Source organism: Poromitra crassiceps (genome assembly GCF_964638095.1).
Source record: "Poromitra crassiceps genome assembly, chromosome: 20".
Classification (NCBI taxonomy): Eukaryota; Metazoa; Chordata; class Actinopteri; order Beryciformes; family Melamphaidae; genus Poromitra; species Poromitra crassiceps.
In genome coordinates this window covers 12531219-12545065 of record NC_139637.1, presented here as the reverse complement: position 1 = coordinate 12545065, position 13847 = coordinate 12531219, and the positions used below count along the sequence as shown (strand labels likewise).

General features: G+C 42.4%; 1 long non-coding RNA gene across 1 annotated transcript; it reads right to left on the bottom strand.

Moving 5' to 3' along the window:
• Nucleotides 1-6329: 6329 nt before the first annotated feature.
• Nucleotides 6330-13578, bottom strand: LOC310795031. Its single transcript, XR_014553595.1, has 4 exons — nt 13514-13578; nt 7942-8003; nt 6981-7438; nt 6330-6849 (listed from the first exon to the last, which is right to left on the bottom strand). It is a non-coding gene; the product is annotated as an uncharacterized lncRNA (long non-coding RNA).
• Between the last annotated feature and the right edge of the window lie 269 nt (nt 13579-13847).

Here is a 13847-nt window from a genome sequence, read left to right as displayed (position 1 = left end):
TACACAGCATCAATTAACTACACACTGGTGTGATCAATTAAAACACTACCATCAAAATAGTCTTCATGTATGTTCTGGCTTCATGAGGCCATGTTAGGCCCACAAATCGGAAGGAAGTGCTGCAGTTCTTGGGTTTCACTGGATATTACAGGCGGTATGTTAGTGGCTACTCCATCTTAGCTGCTCCCTTATACCGTCTCACCACTGGTGACCCCAGGAGAAAGAAGAGAGGGGATGTCAGTCCCTAAAAGAAAAGCTGACGAGTGCTCCAGTGCTGGACTATCCAGACTACAGCTTGCCTTTTGTGCTTCAGACTGATGCCTCAGGAGAGGGGCTTGGCGCAGTCTTGGTTCAAGTCCAGGAGGGAATCGAGAGAGTCATAGCCTATGCCAGCCCAGGCTTGACTCCAGCTGAGACCAGGTACCCGGCACACAAACTCGAATTCCTCGCCATGAAATGGGCAGTGACCCACAAATTCTATGACCATCTCTATGGGCGTAGATTCTCGGTACTGACAGACAACAACCCCCTGAAGTATGTGATGTCCTCAGCTAAGATGGATGCTACAGGCCAGCGGTGGGTGTCTCGGCTGTCTGCATTTGATTTTGACATACAGTATCGAAGGGGGCGTTGTAACGCGAATGCTGATGCCCTTTCCCGTATGTCCAACCAAGAGGTCACCCAGGTCCTGCAAACCTGCCCTCAGTGGGCGAGGGCTAGCGGAGAGGAAAGACCCCCCCAAGAACGACAAAGCTCCCCAGGCGAGAACACCACTGCCTCAGAGGAACCCTCCACTCAAGAGCCTCGATCGCTCGGGTGTAGTGAGCCCTACAGGGATGTTGGAACGGAGTCGCTGCCTGCGATGACAAAACAGGAAATCCGTGCGGGGCAGAAGGAGGACCCGGTGATTGGCACTGTCTTGCACTTTAAAAGCTTGAACCAAAAACCAAGCCGCAGCCAGAGGGTCAACGGTGGTGGGCAAGTGTGCCTTCTCCTAAAGGAGTGGAGGAGGTTACTGATAAGGGATGGTATCTTGTACCGCCGCATCCAAGACAGCCAAAGAGGAGTAGTGGAGCAGCTGGTATTGCCAGAGAGGCTGCACACATCAGTCAAGACTGCTCTTCATGACGACTCAGGGCACTTAGGATTTGAGAGGACTTTGCACATGATAAGGGAGAGATTTTACTGGCCAAGAATGTTCCAGGGAATCAAGGCTTGGTGCGAGCAGTGCGAGAGGTGCTGCCTCAGAAAGACCCCAACCGCAGGCCTCAGGGCTCCCCTGGTCAGTATCCACAGCAGTGCCCCCATGGAGCTCGTGCGTGTGGACTTTTTGACTCTGGAGAAGTCAAAGGGTGGCATAGAAAATGTGCTCATTGTAACGGACCACTTTTCCCGCTACGCCCAAGCCTACCCCACTAAAGACCAAAAGGCCTGCACAGTGGCTAAGGTACTGTGGAAAAACTTCTTCTGCCGGTTTGGCTTCCCTGCAAAATTGCATAGAGACCAAGGGCGCAATTTCGAAAGTGCTATTGTGAAGGAACTGTGTAAATGTACTGGCATCACTAAGACCCACACAACCCCTTACCACCCGCAGGGTAACGGGACCACCGAAAGATTCAACCGGACCCTCATGAACATGCTTGGAACATTAGAGCCTCACTTAAAGTGCCGCTGGCATGAACATGTGGATGCGATGACACATGCTTACAACTGCACACTCCACTATTCGACTGGATATACACCATACTACCTGATGTTTGGTAGACATCCCAGACTCCCAGTCGATCTGATCTTTGCGCTCCCTACCACCAATGAGCCATGTGGTTATAGTGAGTATGTGCAGACTCTGCATGACTGTCTGTCACAGGCTGGGTGGCGGAATTTATATATGGCCAGACCGTGGGCCACTACCTGAGGCTTCGTCAGTGGAAACCCATGACTGGCAGAGTACAAACAGTACTCCACCAGGGAATACTCATCTTCAGGGGTGAGAAGTGGCCTCTGACCATAGACACAATCAGAGGCCACCCTTCCACTGACTCGGTCACACAGGGTGGACTTTGGGACCCCAAACCTCTTGGCTGCCTCCCCGCTTGAGAGCCTGCCTGCTGCCACCTCATCCATGGCCTGTTGCATGGCCTCCGGGGCCCACTTCCTCCTCTTTGGCATCTGTAAATTGATATCATTTTTTAAAACTTCTATAAATTGCCATATATATTTTCCATTACATTGCATTTATCAGATGTATATTTACCTTAAACCAGTGCAACATTTAAATTTCTATATAATTTTTTTTTAACATCTTCTATATATATTTTTTTAATATCTTGATGTTCCTGTAAAAAGGAAAACTCTGTCACACCCACACATCTTATCAAACTCTTACTTTCTCTGTGGCCGGGTCTGTCTCCTGTTTTCTCTGTCTTACTTTAGAAGAAAAACCAGACACAACACAAAGTTGAATGTAAAATCTATCCAGTTTATCTTTCACCTTTTCTGATCAGACTTTGCCTGGCTGCAATAGAGAGACAGACTCTCTCACTCACTCTCACACTCACACTCACACTCACACTCACACTCACACACACACACTCACACACACACACACACACACACACACACACACACACACACACACACACACACACACACACACACACACACACACACACACACACACACACACACACACACACACACACACGTTATTTTCATTTTTAATCAACACTTTTTAAAAGCTTTTGTCACTTTTTAAAAGCTTTTGTATTTTTGGTTGCAGATATCAGAAAATGAATGCATTTGAGACAGATGGCTCTTTGGTGAAGTCATTCTCACGGGCCACGGCAATTCGACTATGCATCATTCACTTTCATTGTTTAGACAAAGCTAGCGTTAGCAAGCTAGCAACTTTATTAAGTGCCAAAATAGAAGCGGTAAAGATCAGTAACTCTCGTCGCCCAAGCACGTCTTATGGCTTTCTGTCATCAAAGTCACTTTCCTAAAGTAATTTGACATGTTACCATGCACATATTCATATGAAATTCCACATATTGACACATATAGATGTATAAATTAGTTCCACTTACACAAAGCGGCGATCCGGCATCTGAAATGCACGCTAAAGTACCGGAAACCACGTCGAGAGACCTCTGACCCGGACGTGACGAAACAGGCAAAGAGGTGTGCGATGCAGGACACCGTGACGCTATCTCTTTAACCAAATCACACACATTTAGACTATGTGATCTCCCTTTGATAACTAATGTAAAAAAAAAATCACTTCCATTCACTGAGCCTCCCCTGAAACTGTTTGGACCCCCCCTGTGGAGGCCCTAACCTGACACTGCCAGATGGGGGCGGTACGGCCCCCGTCTTATATATATATATATATATATATATATATATATATATATATATATATATATATATATATATATGTATATATGTATATATATATGTGTATATATATATATATATACTGTGTGTGTGTGTGTGTGTGTGTGTGTGTGTGTGTGTGTGTGTGTGTGTGTGTGTGTGTGTGTGTGTGTGTGTGTGTGTGTGTGTGTATATACACTGTATACGGCTGTGCAACACTCTGACGCAGGGGACGACTGTCGCCAAGAGACTCATTCTGAAGGAGTGGAAGTGCTCCTCTCCACCTTCTTTTAAGTTGTGGCTGACGGGCATGGTCTCGGTTATACGCATGGAGAGACTCTGGTTCCTCAGGACCAATTCACTTGGGAAATTCTTGGCTATCTGAGACCCATTTCTAGCCTACTTAGATGAGGTTGAAAGCAACAATTAACTTGCTCAGCTGACTGGAATGGAATACAAAAAATCACGTTGACATTGCAGATGTGTGTGAATTTTGAAGTTTCTTTATTTGGTTTGCATGTGTGTTTCATTTGTGGAGGCTAATGCTGAAAATAGAATGCAAAACTAAAACGTGCTGCCAAACCCAGGTGCCTGTTTGAGTCCCCATCACTTGACCATCGGGAGCTCAGGTTGGCTCACCTCTCGCTGGCATTCGTCACATCATGATGGGCTACATCTGGCAGGAAGGACAACAACAACAACATGCACCCACTGAGGTAAAACCTAGATTGCAATCTCCACTTTATCAGAAGATTTTAAACAAGAATGCTTATTCTATTCACTTCTAATAAAAACAGATCTAAGTTTTCTTTTGTCACACAAGCCATTAATCTCTTAAAGGAACACTCTGCCCATTTTCAACCAGCTTTGTATCATTAGAACATCAGTAGTCTATCAGAAAACTGTAAACTGTTTTGAAGTCTGTCATTTAATTTGACAGTTATTGAGTGTTAAAGTGTGGACCAGTGACGTCACTGGTCCACACTAACTCAAATGAATAACTCATTAACTCAACTCAACTCTCAATAACTGTCAAACTATTCATCATTCATCTAGTTTGACAGTTATTGAGAGTTGATTTGAGTTAATGAGTTATTAATTGGTCCACACTTTAACACTCAATAACTGTCAAATTAAATGACAGACTTCAAAATCGTTTACAGTTTTCTGATATACTACTGATGTTCTAATGATACAAAGCTGGTTGAAAATGGGCAGTGTTCCTTTAAATAAGTAACGCACCAGCACGTTATCCCCCATGCACTTCGGCCAGTTCCACCGGTCTCAAAGATGCACAGCTGGTTTAGCTCGTCCACCTTGTAGAAACTTGAACTCATTAACTCATTAACACTCTGTTCAAACCAAACATAACTTGTGAATAGTGATTCCTCTAATCACATGGAAATGCTTCCGAAGCAGCTCAGATGTGTGTCCTGTTTTGAAAAGGAATATTTGCTAAAGATAATTAAATGCTTTGAAGCCGTTCATCGCGTTCTTAATTATGTTTCCGCTCAGACTTTGATTTTAAGGAAAATTAGGCCTTTCGTGCCTTTCTCACAATAAGCAAGTTGGACCCCATGGTGTAAGATTTCAATGTTGTACAATGTTTTACATAAGCCAGAGCCTGTTGTAGACAACATGTTTGCCTCTTTATGTGCCTTTACAGCTCAACCCGGCTGGTACCCCGTGTTTAAGAGTCCAATAACTCCTGTGACCTGACAGAGTTCTGTACCGGTGTCACACAGACAAAATGACCTGGTTCAAGAGCATCAAGACCTACATCTACAGTATAAATGGTAAATGGCAGTTAGTCTACCCCCATTTACCATTTAGATTGTGTTCTTATGTACTATACAGGTAATAAGATCAGAATCAGAATCAGAAAGACTTTAATGATCCCCGGGGGGAAATTGGGACAAGTTACAGTAGCTCGCTCACAGAACACACATAGCATAACATAAACAGTAGTAAATGCAATATTAAGCAAAATAAGCAGAAGAACACAACGTAGCATAGAATAACAGTAGTAATGCGATAGAAGCAAAAATAAGTAGGAGGTGACTGTGGACTATGATGACCTCTTAGCGCTTTAATTGTTCTGTCTCTATTCACTAAAAACTCTCTTCCCTCTAATTTAGACTTGCCAAAGCTATGTAGAAGGAGAAACACAATGAAGATATCCAGCTGAAGAACTATATGACATGGTTTCCTTTAGTAGTGAGGTGGCATTGCATATAGGATATAATAAAGGTGATGTACAGATGCACTGACTTGATTTTTCCTTAACTGGAGTTTGGGGAACAGACAAACCTTGTTTATTTTATTAATACGTTGATGTAATTGATACAAATAAGCACAACCCTACAGATGGCTTCATAACAATAATAGATCAAATGAAAGTTCATGTGTCACATATTCCATCATACAAGCACAATGTGCAGTGAAATGTTATTGCTGGCTCCTAAATGTGCTTGATAAGTAGAATAAAGTACAAAATAGCATGGATGAGCTGTCAATTTATTAAAGATTAGCACGAGCCAGTCTAGGGCTATGCACAATCCTAGGTATAGACAACGTGGGGGGACACAAGTTGTAAGGCTGTGCGTGTGTGTGGACCCAAATGTAGAGACACGGAGACAAAAAGCAGGTTCAATGTCTTTACTTGACTTGACCAAAAGTAAAACAACAAAGGTTTGCCAACAACGGCTGCGGACTTAACACTGAATTAAACGGGGCTGCGGAGCCAACTAAACTAAACTAACACAAGGAGAAATGTCCAATGAACAGATCAGGAAGGCCGACAGGAAAAGTCACAAGGAGTGGAATAATCCAACAGGCACAGGAGGAACTCAGAGCAGGTCAGGACCACAGCAGCACACGATTATAATCAGCGACACTGAAATGACACGTGTTTAAATAGACAGTTGACCAGGTGCAGAACATCACACAATCAGTGGGGTTATTGAATTATTGTCTTTGCCCTTTTTTTTTTTTTTTTTCCTCTTCAATGATTTTTATTGAAGGACAGACATGGCAAACATGAACAATCAACATTAATTATCTCCTTCAGATTTTCTTTTTTTGTCTTTGCCCTTCTATTGGCTAATGCGCTGCTTTGTCTTCCGCCATCCTTCCTGAGGCGGGAGGGCAGATCAGCCCCTCGGACAGCGCCGGGACACTCTCCGCGTGCCCGGGTCGCTCGTCCTCCTCCACGGCCAGCTCCGCTCCTGTGACCCCTCCCAGTCCCGCCGGGCCCCGCCTCTGCGTGCGTGTCACAAGTGGGAGCGAGTCAGTGCTGAGGTTTTTTTTGCTTGAGGCTGGAGTAACTGCATCGAGCCTCACCGTGCCACCAATGCGATAACTTCCGGATTTATCTTCTTCCCGATTCACATCAGGATAAACCCCTCCGCACTTTTTGGACACAAAGATTATGAGTACCAGGGCGAGGCAGAAGAACAGAACCAATGCGATGATCTAAAAAGCATGGATTATACAAACAATAGAATAAGACCAAATTTAGGAGAAAACCGCTTCTCTATTTTCACAGATCAATTCTGGACAGATGTTAAAACAAACATTAAGAAAGACACAAGTTTTTTCCTTACCTGAGATGTAACAAAGAATCTCTGAGACTGTTTCCTTCGTCCATCAATCAAGCTAATGTTGGTTGGCTGACACCATTTCTCTTTAACAGAGCTGTCAACAACAACAAATGTGCCCTCCCAGTTTGTCATTGCACAGGCAAAGTATTTGCCATCGAGGAGGATTAGGATCAGCCACACTGTGGGAGGGACACAGCTGCTGATCAGTATTCTACATTTATCCTTATCGCGGCACGTGAATTTTAGTATGATCAGCATCAGTGTAAAAACAATAATGGCAGGAATGAAAACGAATGCAGTTGAAAACATGAAGTTCCCTCCCGGCTTTGCACTGCAAGGACAATCAAACTCTGCCTCCATTAACTTCTCCAAGCCCAGGAGGATGAAGCCCAAAACCACATTGTACACAAGATCAAGATGAGGAATGCTGCCAAGTATTTTGGGCAGGTCCATACTAAATTCTGCATAAAAAGAAGAAAAGGTGAATTAAGTCAGAGAGAAGGTGCACATTATGGAAAAGGAGTGATGCATTAACAATAATACTTGTGATGCATTAACAATAATACTTTTTGTGGGGAGGTTTGCTGTGCAGTCAGAGGGCCATATTGTGTTTAACTAAACACAATAGAAGAACATAAAACAGCGATGACAGCTTTCACTACTTCCATGCTGTAGTGTCTTTGTCTTTTAAACAGAATATGTACAGTAACAACTGGTACAGGACAATATATATATATATATAGATATATATATATATATATATATATATATATATATATATATATATATATATATATATATATATATATATATATATATATATATATATATATAGATATATAGATATATAGATATATATATATATAGCTATAGATAGATATAGATATAGACCTGACACTGCCAGATGGGGGCGGTACGGCCCCCGTCTTATATATATAATATTGCTGTAATAGAGAGGACATACCGGTTTCTTCCACAGGTCAACCTTCACAGGTTTGTACAGCAGGTGGCAGCAGAATGATCTGTCTGGTGTTGAAAGATATTGTCCATAAATAATGTTGAAAGTGAAACTACACTAGACCTGAGTGTTGCTTACAGATGTTGTGAAAGCATATAGTTTAACTTGAACATGTAAATGCAATTGGAATTAATTTAAATGACTTAAATGTTGCACACATATTGCACACAATGAACATTTGAATACCCTTAACCATATGGGACAATGAAAATGGTGTTTTCAATTCATATGGATCTGAATGTACAGACCAGGTAGTCTCTTAGAACAGACGAGTTGGCTTCCGCAATTTTCAAATGCTTCCGCCATACCGTCTGTACTTCGTGAGGGAGAATCATGCACCAACCGGAATAGGAAGCAGAAAGGCGGGTCTTCCGCTCATTAGTCCAATCCGAATTTTTTTAAGGCGGGTCTTCCGCTCATTAGTCCAATCAGAATTTCTTTTCGTGGACAGATGTGTCGTGATTGGTCGGATTTTGTTGAACTTTCTTCCAGTCTGAAGGTTTTTTTCCCCAACTTCCTTGTGCATGTTCTGGGGGTGTAACGTACAGACTGTATAGCTGCATTCGCCGGATGTAGATGAGACAGTCTGTTTTAAGAGACTACAGACCAGGGGTCTCACTCTCATCTATCACCTTATTTTTGAGCATCCCTATGGGCAGGCTCTACTTCCGGAAATTGCGTGTTTCTTGCGGTTGAAAGGACTCTGGTACTGCGACAACATTATTAAAATAACGCTTAAACTTTATTTTAAACTTTATTTATCGTTATATTCCTGCCCAGCCACTTCTCCGGGAAATGGTGCTCTTCAATCGGCCTCTTCCACTAACCTAATGTCCACAAACTGATTACACACTTTCAGCCAACGTTTCCAGAACAGAAGAAACGGCGATGTCTCATCAGGTCATCAACAGAGAGCCACAGGAACGAGTCTGGAAATCATCGATGCTAACACTCCTGGTTCTTCACTGTTTTCGCCTATGGGAGTTTTGAATGGGTTTTTGGCGCGATGCTTCTAATAATCTCTCTGGGCAACGCTGGCTTAATCAAACGCGAACCAGTGTTTAGTAATATCATCTTCACACACGAGGACCACTTTTATGACTTTTTAAGCTTTTTTTAAAAGGGCGGCTAGCTAGCAAACGGCTAAATGAGACTACACTGTTGAGTCGATGGGGATATATACGTCAATAACGTCACCACTTCAAAGGACGAACACGGAAATTCTCTTTCCCTCACCTGGTTCAGCCCCGTTCAGCCCGGGGTAATCAGTGCACACATCAACAACAGTCCAAGGTTGAGTGCTGACGTGACGTGGAAGCCTATGCGACAGTGTGTAGTTCTGGATTAGCTTAGCTCGAGCTTTTTACTTCTATGGCTCGCATTTACGCTACAAAACTCATGAAAGTGGTCCTCATGTGTGAAGATTATCCGACTGAACTCTGGTTCGCGTTTGATTAAGCTTGCGTTGCCCAGAGACCTTATTTGAAGCATCGCGGCAAAAACCCATTCAAAAATCCCATAGACAGAAACAGTGAAGAACCAGCAAGTCCGGGACTTCCGCGTTATGACTACAAAAATACGTCATCCCTGCGGCTCTCTACATGTAAGTTCCCAGCAAACATCCCAGCAATGCAATAATATAGACCGCGACGTCACCAGACGAGAGATTTCCGGTCAGTCATCTACGCAGAAAGTCATGCCGCTGCCGGCAGGTGACGTGCTCTCCACGTTCCCTCAAAGTAAGATTCTAGACTTTCTTGCAGGATGTAGTTAAGCGCGCCTCAACCTCTGCAGCCAAGCAGGCTGGTCTGATGCTTCTCAGAAAAGGCAACTTCAGATACTTATGGCCCAATTCCACAGCAGCTAGTAGCGCGGTCCCGCTCCGCTCGACTCGACTTTTGGTCTCATCCCACCGTCAAAAACCGGCCCAGCTCGGTTTGATTTGAGGCCGAGTCGTGCTACTTTTGGTCCCTGCCTCGTCGGGGTACTTCGGGCTGGCGAGTAGGTCCCAAATGGTGACGTAAAACTCTGATGGCTACTGATTGGTCAGAGAGAATCGTGTTTACTCTGTCTACTGACTGTCAATGCAATGCTGGCGGCTGCATACCAGTTTAGTGGTCTTACCTTATCTTCTGTTATGTATATTTCCATCAGTATTTTGTGTCGCTGCCTTCACCTCCGGTGAAATAAAATCGTGGCGGGTGTTCAATTGTCTGAGAAAAAAGTCCGCTGCTCGCTCAGGGAGCTCTGTAGCTGAGTGGAGGCTGCAGCGCTCCGCTAGGCCGCAGCGGGTGTTTGGAAGCCCCGGTCTTGCCTGGTGAGAGGCTGCGGGGTAGAGGCTTCACTCTGTTGCGCCTCTCCCGTCCCCGCACAGCACAGCGCATGCCTGTGATATCATTCTCTTGGCCGATTGTCACATTTGCCCATGTACACTGTAGGTCATTTAGAGGCACCAGTATTTCATAAACAGTTTAAAAGTTCTGTGGATGGATTTAATTGTAACGTTATGTTATAGCCGAAGGACAGATATGCGGTCGCTATTTTTAGACGACCAGCTGTGGGCGGGGGTGGGTGGGGACAGATTATCCGCGGTGGAAGCAAAACGTCCATAGGGCTGATACGATTAGAGCCGAGTGGTGACGAGCTGTACAGGGCAGTAAAATGTGGTGGAAATGAGCCATTAGATATTTGGATGTAATCCAAAAGGTACTGGAGCACACAGATCAAGTGTATAATGAAGTTTTTTTTATTAAACTTAGTTTAATAAAAATTTGTAGACAGTTTTTTTATTAAACTTAGTTTAATAAAAAAAACTTCATTATACACTCGATCTGTGTGCTCCAGTACCTTTTGGATTACATCCAAATATCTGAGAGTCTAAACTTGCTCTTTGTACACTTTTGCAGTACTTGGAAAGTAAAAAATGTTTTAAAGAGCTGTCTTAAATGGAGGCGGATCTAAGAGGTAGGTTTCTTTTTATATAAAATAAAACCAAAACAGTGTCTTTCAATATGTAGCCTTTACAATCTAGCATTTACAACAGTGCAATTGTATCAAAATGGCTCTTTAAAACCTTTCCAAATAGTGCAAAATTGTGCCAAAAACTGAGGTAAGTAAAGAAAACAAAAAAATAATACAAAATAAAATTGTGTCTTTCAACATGCGGCATTTACAATCTAGCATCATAACAAAAACTGAGGTAGGTTTAAAAAAAATCAATATAACATAAAATTGTCTTTCAACATGTAGCATGTAGCATGTATCATTTACATTTACAACTTTATTATTCTGTCTGATACAGCATGTGCAATTATCAATAACTGAATGTAGAATTCACTTCACAGGATAACAAGTGCAAACCTTTACCCAAGGCGCCACTCCTCCGATGGCCCCATTTCGCTCACCCACCCCCCCTTTCTTGCCACCCCATCCCACCACCCACATGTACCTAGCCACTCCACCTACCCACCCCTCGAATCCACACTCTACCACCTTCCCATCCCTATATAGCTACACCCCACCCATATCCCCCTAGCCCAGGGGCATGTCCAAAGTCCGGGGCCAGCTGTGGCCTGCAGACCGCTTTTAAGTGGCCCTTACCTTGTCTCTCAAAATATACTATATGTGGCCCTCCACACAGTATTGGTTAATAAAGCAAGTTCCCTTTGTGAGTGTTTTTTTCCGTTCATATAACGATGGCAGCTCTATCATACAGTTTATAGACAAGCAACAAGTAGGAACAACACAGGCTGAACTAATGTTTTCAGATGGTAAACAAACAAACAAAAGCCCTGGAGTACTGTGTGATTTTAATTATTATAACCCTTATGATTCGAGAAGCAGCTGGCCCCTTCTTCACATTTTCTAATCTGGCCCCCATTCAAAAAAGTTTGGACACCCCTGCCCTAGCCACTCCACCTACCCTCAAATCCTGACTCTATACCACCTTCCTATCCGTAGCTGAATTCTGTAAAGATTTTACATTCAGTTATTGATAATTGCACATGCTGGATCAGACAATAATGTAAGTGATAGATTGTACGCTCCAAGTTGAAAGACACAATTTTATTTTTGTCTTTTTTTAAATCTACCTCAGTTTTTGTTACAATGCTAGATTATAAATGCTACATGTTGGAAGACACTGTTCTGTTTTTAAAAACACTGTTCTGTTTTTATTTGGAAAGGTTTTAAACAGCCATTTTGATACAATTGCACTGTTGTAAAATTCTAGATTGTAAAGGCTACTATCAAAAGACACTGTTCTGATTTTATTTCATATAAAAACAAATCTACCTCAGTGTTTTTCAACACTTGCACTACTTGGAAAGTAAAAACACGTTTTAAGAGCTGTCTTAAAGTGTGTTTTCTGTCCTTCTCTGCTAAAACATTGTAATTTTTATTCACATTTTATCAACCTTGACCACTACTGCTCCTTCCCACTAGGGGAGCTGTGAAAACCATAGTTAACTGTTAATAAGTGCATAATAAAGGATTTATTAACCTTAATAAGGCACTGTTCTCGCTTTAGATCCGGTACCAAAAAGCATAGTTAACTGATAATAACTGCATAGTTAATTGCTAATAAGGTAATAGGTTGGGGCAATGTCTCAGACGCTGGTTAGCTGGCTCAGCCTGGCTGGGGGCGTGGTCAGGGTGGGTTAAATCCCCCGTTCTATCCATTCAGCAAAGTTAGAATTTAGCTGATAGCCCAGCCCAGGCAGACACGATCGGGGATTTAACCACCGCAGTAAACGCACATCTGAGCAGACGTCTTGTGTTCTGCTCTAGAACCCCCAAACCTGTAGTTTAGAGCTGCAGCACCATCCTTTGGTGAGTCAGCCCATTGAGATATATCGGCGGTTTTACCCCACTCGCGCGCCAGTCGTATAACATTTTGTGGGCGTTCCCACACATGCCGACTGTCTCTATAACAAACTATTTATTAAGCTTAATAAAGCAACAAAACCAGCTAGTAAAGGTGGTTATAAAGTGCTTATAAATGTCTTATAAGCTACAAATAAATAAGTTCATAATGCGAGTATTAACACTTATATAATCTTATTAACATATAATAGTGTTAATAAGCACCTAATAAGAGCCTTATTATGTATTAATCAACGCTTATTAATAGAACCTTAATATAAAGCATTACCTAACTCTTAAGTGTTTTTTGTTGTTGTAAATAACCAATTTTTTCAACAATATGAGAAGTAGAAATCATAATATTTGTGTCAAGCACACTGAATGAGTTTAGGTGCCCTGATGATAAGTGATATATTTTCATAATATTTGATTTGGTCTGCAGGAAATCTTGTAGTAACAAATCTCTTTCACAGTTTTAACAATGTTGAACGCTTACCAATATCAGTTACAACTGCAGCCTCGACGTCAAACTCTCACTCTGCCATGCAGGTTCAGTAAAATGTGTTTTCCTTAGTCTAAACAGTTTTTAAACAATCAAGTCTATACATAGATTAGGTTAAACACCTTTCATGCTCTATGTCATATTGGTACTCACCAGATTTAAAAATGGAAGCAAAACTCTGTCTGTCTCAGTAAAACAAAAAAACTTGAAGGCTTGAGTTTCCTTGAAAGGAAGGTCTCTCGTACTGCTCAGTTCCTTCCTTTCTGTCGGTATTTGTACAGCCTACATTTGCATATTAATTCTTTATATGGGCTTCCTCCTGACTACAAATTTCTTTGACCCTTTATTTTACAGGTCCCTAGTTACATATGAACTATTTGACATTACACATGAACACCAAATGTAAGTACACAGTAATTACCAATAGTTATAAATGACATTTGTAGTTACATCGTAATGGACCTGTAAAATGGAGTGAGTCTGTTCA